Consider the following 7,046-nt stretch of genomic DNA (forward strand, 5'->3'; position numbering starts at 1 on the left):
AGATTTAAATTTGTTCCAGTAGGTTCTAGTCCCTCTACCACAGAAGGGGGAGGAGGAAAAGGAGGAGGAGGAGAAGGAAAAGGAGAAGGGGAAGAAGAAAGAGAAGGAGGATTAGGAAGTAGGGATTGAGGAGGAGGAAGAGGAAGAGGAAGAGAAGCCGAAAGAGTACCAGACCTCCTTCCCAGCCTTTAAGGACCAAATTCACCTGTGGCATTCACTCTTGTTACTTACATCTCTTGGGAGTATCTGAAGAGCCAAGAGGCCCCTACCGTCAGCCTATGAGTCCATTCTAAACGACTGATGCCTATTGACTGTCTCTGTTCTATGAGAGGCATGACCATGCCATCCTGGAAGTCACACACTCTAAGGTCATACGGCAAGGATCATGAGGGCGCCCTGGAGGGGCGGCAACCAGGGCCCCACAAAGCACCAGCCTTAAGAGGGGTTGGCAAGGTGCTTGGATGTCTGGGGCCAGCCAGGACAGAGCTAACAGTCAAGGCTTTCTTAGCATTGTCACAGCTGGTGACCGTGGCCAAGCCTGATACAAGGCGGAAACAGGTCCCCTCCCGGGAGGTGGCGCTCTAATCTTAAGAGTTCCAGCAGGGGGCTAAGTGCCCACTGTGAGCATTACACAGCTCAAAATGCACAACTGTAGGCTTCCTCCCCCAGGCTTCGGAGTTACTCCCCTGCTGAGAACCTGCCTCCTCTCTCTCCCCGCAGCTTCCAAGTGTGGATGGGGGACGATTTTTCAAACTTAGCCCTAAATTCAGATATTCCCTTCCGCACCGAGTCCTCCTGACAGCTCTGGTGAAACCGTAGGCGGTGGGCTTCTGCAGGCTCCTTCCTAACCCTACTGGGAAAAGTACTCTGCCCAGGGTGCAGCCCCACCCCGGAAGGATTCAGAGGCTCGGACGGAGGGCATCCTCTCTTTAGATGAACACTAACTAGGTCTCAACCTTTGGAAAACTCCGTTTACGGGGGCTCTCTCCCGAGGCTGGCCCAGTTAGAACATGGTGACGTCCACACAACCCCTACACTCACCCCTTCTGCTCTCCACTAGGAGCGCAAACAGCCTGCAGGGTTGGGGTAAAGGATAAGGAAGACTTGGAGAGCGCACAGGGACCGTAGGACGTAGAGGGTCAGTAGGAAAAGGGTGGAGGAAGAGAGTCTTGGGGGGAGGCGGGTAGAGTGTAGGAAGGCGGAGCTGGTCACGTGAGTAAAGGGTTAAGCTGGCTGGGCCTAGGGCCCCTGGTGTGAGAGAGGCAGGAAAGTCTTTTTGGTCCCGGACAGCACTTGAACGGGCCGCTCGCTCGCTCCCCTTTAGCAGCTAGGCTCCCCGGAGCCAGTGCGTCTTTCTTGGAGGAGGGCTGGGGCTGCTTCTTCATGGGCCTGGTGATGGTGCCTACGGCGGTTCACAAGTTTCCTTACAGGGCGCATTCCCTAGAAGGGCGTAGGAAGCAAGAAGATGAAAGGGAGAGATGTCCGGGACTACCTCTGAGTGCAGAAAAGGGTGTAGCTGCAGGAGAGAGCCGGGGCGACTTCGCTTAAGCCCCGAGACCACCCCCCCCCCCACACACACTTAAAACTTTTGAGGGAGAAAGTGTGTGTCTCTGCAGATGGGAGGTTAGGCGGGCAAAACCTTGAGGAAGGGGCTGTGCAGGGCCTGGAGACCACCGACAATTAAAAATGAAGAAACGCAACAGGTAAGTTTCAGCGTCGGTGACTTTAAATTTCATTTGTTAAAGCCTCTGCTTACTTAAGGAATGGACTAGTCTTTCCTGAACAGCCAAGAGGCTGGAGTTGGGGGAGGAGCAGCTCCACCCTCTTAAGGGACAACAGCACTGTCTCCTCCATTTCCAAGCTCGTATTCCTTGATGTGTGCCTTCGGTGATGCCTGGTTTTGGTGGTGCTGAGGATCAAATCCAGGGCCTTAAGTGTGCTAGGTAAGCATTCTACCGTCCGAGTTACGTCCTCAGCCCAAAACAATCAAACCACGATTTCTCGAATTATGAGTCTGTGCAAGAATGCATGCCATGCACAGCACCATGTGGAAGTGAGAGCACAGCTTTATGGAGAGGGTTCTCTCCTTCTCTTGGGTTTAAGGATGGAGCTCAGGTCTCCCAAGTTCGTGTGGCAAACCAGTTCACCGTCTGGTCCACCCTGCCAGCTCAGTTTTGTTTTGTTTTGTTGGACCCTGGAGTCCAATTCAGGAAGGGGGTCGCCGTGAGAGACCACTCAAGTCACACAGGCTGGAGGCATAGGTAAAATTTATTACTGACACATCAGAAGTCCCAATTGTTGATGTGTCAGGGTCCCTCAGCACTCGGGAGGTGAAGGACCCCAAGTAGCTGTTACAGGCTAGTTTTTAAAGGCTAAAACCACAAAGCAGGTGGGGTTGCTGATCAAGTTAGACCATATGGACATTAGGACATCTGGCATTGGGAAGCTCTTTGTGGGGGCTTGGGTGTGGGTCTCTAGAGCGGTTACTGAAAGCCGTTGGGGAAATCTGATATATGGAAACTTACATGTAACTATTCTGGGAACCAGGGTGGAACTTTTGAAGTTAGCATTAACGAGAACTGGGAGAGGCGAGCAAGGCTGGGCAAGCGAACAAGCATCTTGTATTTTACAATTTTACAGTTTCTCAGGTTTTGTGTGTGTGTGTGTGTGTTTCTGAGACAAAGTCTTCCTAGATAACCCAGCCTGGCTTGGAACTTGAAGTAGTCCCTCATCTACAGCGTCCTGCCTTCTGGGATTGCCAGCATGGACCATGTGTGGCTTTGTATCTGTGCTTCCTTTCCTTCTTTTCTTTTCTTTGTTTTTTCTTTCGTTCTTCTTTGAGACAGGGTTTCTCTGTGTAGCCTTGACTGTCCTAGACTTGCTTTGTAGACCAGGCTGGCCTCGAACTCACAACGATCCAACTGCCTCTGCCTCCTGAGTGCTGGAATTAAAGGCATGCGCCACCACTCCCAGTTTGTATCTGTGCTTTCTTATGGGTGTTTTCTCCCCAATTTCTTCCTATTTTCAGTTGTTAGTTCCCTGAAAGCACAGCTTTCCCATCTCTTTCTGTCTGCTAACTCTGAGCCTGGACCCTCTAGGTGACTACAGGGAACTAGACGAAGGTGCTGTCGGTAGCCAGAACAAAACCTTCACAAGCTGGCCTCGGTGGCGCTCGCCTGTAATCCCCAGCACTCAGGAAGCAGAGGCACATGGATCTCTGTGAGTTCGAGGCCAGCGTGGTCTACAAAGTCTGGGACAGCCAAGGTCACACAGAGAAACCCTGTCTTGAAAAAAACCAAAACAAAGCCAGGCGTGGTGGTGCACGCCTCAGGAGGTGCAGTGCTTGCCTCCAATCCTGACCACTTGACTTGGATCCTTGGGTCCTAAGAACCACCTCCCTCAAATTGTCTTCTGACCTCTACAGGAATGTGCCAGCTCCTCCTCCAAAACAAACAAACAAACAAACAAACAAACAAATAATTTTTTTACAAATTTATTTATTGTTTGTTTGTTTGTTTTTCTTCTTTCTTTCTTTCTTTTTTCCAAGCAGCGTTTCTCTGTGTAGCCTTGGCTGTCCTAGACTCACTCTGTAGACCAGGCTGGCCTTGAACTCACAGCAATCCGCCTATCTCTGCCTCCCAAGTGCCACCATGCCCAGCCCGTAATTTATTATTATTATTAATTGGAAAAAGAGCTTGGCATGGTAGAGCACACCTTTAACCCCAGCACTTGGGAGGCTGAAGCTGGTGGAACTGAGTTCAAGGTCAGCCTACTCTACAAAGAGAGTACCAGGACAGCCAGGGCTATTACACAGAGAAATCCTGCCTCAAAAACAAAAAACAAAAACAAGGCTGGAGAGATGGCTCAGAGGTTAAGAGCACTGGCTGCTCTTCCAAAGATCCTGAGTTCAATTCCCAGCAACCACATGGTGGCTCACAACCATCTATAATGTGATCCGGCGTTGCAGGCAGAATACTATATACATAATAAATAAATATTAAAAAAACAAAAACAAAACATAAAAATACTAAATAAATAAATAAATTTGGAAAAAGAAACTGGGCAATGGTGACATACACCTTTAATCTCAGCATTTGGGAGGCAGAGACAGGCAGATCTCTGAGTTCAAGGCCAACATAATCTACAGTGTAAGTTCCAGGACAGCCAAAGCTACATAGAGAAACCATGTTTGAAACACACACAAGGAAGAAGGAAAGAAAGAAAGAAAGAAAGAAAGTGAGAGAGGGGCTGGAGAGATGGTTCAGCAGTTAAGAGCATTTGCTCTTCTTGTGGATGACCTGGGTTCGGTTCCTAGCACCCACATGTTGGCTCATGACTACCTATAGGTACTCATGTGGTGCATACACATGTAAGCAAAATACTCAAGCACACAAAATAATCCAAATAGCTGGACAGTGGTGCCACATGCTTTTAATCCTCGCACTTAGGAGGCAGGGCAGGTGGATCTCTGAGTTTGAGGCCAGCCTGGCTTAAAGTGAGTTCTAGGACAGCCAGGGCTACACAGAGAAACCCTGCCTAAGAAAACCAAAACTAGGCTGGAGAGATGGCTCAGAGGTTCAGTGCACTGACTGTTCCTCCAGAGGTCCTGAGTTCAATTCCCAGCAACCACGTGGTGGCTCACAGCCATCTATAACGTGATCTGATGCCCTCTAATGACCTGCAGGTGTACATGCAGGCAAAACACTGCATAGATAATAATAAATAAAAATAAATCTTAAAAAAAAGGAAAGGAAAACTAAAACCCAAACAAACCACACACACAAAGAAATGAAATGACTTACAAATGTTAGAGTCCTGTCATAAAATGTGCAGTCTGAACCACCTGTGGAGATGAACACCTAGGACCCCAATATTCAAGAGACGGTGGCAAAAGGATTGCCTTGAGTTCAGAGCCAGTGTGGGCTACATAGTGAGACCTTGTCTCAAGCCATTATTACTAAAGTGCACCTGCTTCAGAACATTATAGTACCAGCACAGAGCTTCTCTCCTCTTAAGATGTATTTATTATGTATACAGTGTTGTGCCTGCACACCAGAAGAGGGCACCAGATCTTATTTCAGATGGTCGTGAGCCACCATGTGGTTGCTGAGAATTGAATTCAGGACCTCTGGATGAGCAACCAGTGAGCCAGCCCCAGCACTAGGTTTCTACCAGCCGTAGAATAAAAACTGGGAAACAACAAATTACCAGCTTTCCCTAGCAGCCTTCCAGACCAACCTGAGTCACACAGAACCTGACAGGGACTGTGGTGACATGACAGAAGCAGATACCGTGGAGCCCGGAGCCCTTAGCAGCAGCAAACGTTTATTTTCTTGGTGGTTTCAAGTCCTTAACAACATGTATAGAATTGCGGCATTCTGAGCCAGGCGTGATGGTGCACGCCTGTAAATCCCAGCAAGAGGGGGCAGGATTACTGTGAGTTCCAGGACAGCCAAGTGAATCCAGGACAGCCAAGGCTACACAGAGAAACTCTGTCTCCACAAACAAACAAACAAAAAGCAAAGCAGCATTTTTTTAAAACAGTTGCCCTGATTTGCTCTTGTACTGAAAAAGCAGGTGATGGCAACAGCACAGTCACTCCTGAATCAGCAGTGGGTACAATGACAGATTCCGCAACGGGTGCCTGAACTGCAGATGCTTCTGAGCCCTGTCTGTGTACCTAGGAAGAGCACTGTAGACGCATTAAACAAAACTCCTTGAGGATGCTTCTGAATCTTCAGCTCCTTGGTCATCTGAGCCAAGGATTTCTGGACTCTGCTTCAAGCGAGAACTGGGAAGCCAAGGGAGGTTTCCCACTTGCTGACTGGTTGCTGGCACTGCGTGCGATGCTGAGCTAGGGATGGGCAGCTGATGAGAATTTGGCATTTTGGCCACTCCATCCCTCTTCACTGGCCTGCAGGCCCCAAACCATTGTAGCCCTTCTGAGTTCGGAAATATGCCTTGTGTGTACAGCATTTAAGCCATGTGGATCCAGTGTTCCCTCCTCCTCAGAATTGAACCAGGAGCCTTACACTATTGCCGCTCACCCACCCACCCCCAACCTCCACAGGCATAGTACTTTGGAGGGTGTATTTCAGCACCATCCATTCCTGGCTTTCCTAGAATAGATGAAGCTGGCCAGTGACACATAATTGTCAGAGGTGCGAGTGAGCAGACCAGCATCAGGCTGAGCTGGTGTGGGCTCTCACTCTTGCTCTGGTTTTGTTTATTTCAGCAGGTAAACATCATAAAGTGAAACACAGGCCAAACTCAGGACTCCCCGCTGAATGCATCTTCTGGGGCCTTCAACATATACCCTTAGTTTTCTCCCTGTCTCCCACCGGGGACTGTGATTCACAGCCACTACGCCTTCTGACTCCTCCTGGGGTTTCTGTCAAGTGTGTCAAGTCCTCTGGCCTCTGCATGTGCTTCCAGGATAATCTCTGACATACTATTTCCCTGGGCCTGGCAGCCAGGTTCACTGACTGTCATCAGCTTTGTCTGTGGATCCCTGGAATTTGTGTGCTATGCCAGTGACAACTGAGGAAGCGCTTTGTTCTGCAGCCTCTCACTGGCAGAGTTCACAAGTCATGCCTGGTACATGTTCCTCCCCCCCCCCCCTGGTTTTTTGAGACAGGGCTTCTCTTTAACAAGAGCTCTGGCTGTCCTGGACTCACTTAGTAGACCAAGCTGGCCTTGAACTCACAGAGATCTGCTTGCCTCCGCTGAGATTAAAGGTGTGTGCACCATGCTTAGCTTGATTTTATTTATTTATGCATTGTTGTTATGTCTGTATGAGGGTGTCAAATCCCCAGTTATGAACTGCCATGTGGGTGCTGGGAATTGAACTCTGGTCCTCTGGAAGGACAGCCAGTGCCCTTAACCACTAAGCCATCTCTCCATCCTCAAGACAGGGGTTTCTGTGTATCCCTGACTATCCTGGAACTTCCATCTGTAGACCAGGCTGATCTCAGTAGTGAGATCAAAGGCATGCACCACCACACCCAGGTCAGCTGAAGAAGTGTGGGGTTTTGTTTGTTTGTTTT

This window comes from Acomys russatus, chromosome 5 (assembly GCF_903995435.1).
Source record: "Acomys russatus chromosome 5, mAcoRus1.1, whole genome shotgun sequence".
In the NCBI taxonomy this organism is placed as follows: domain Eukaryota; kingdom Metazoa; phylum Chordata; class Mammalia; order Rodentia; family Muridae; genus Acomys; species Acomys russatus.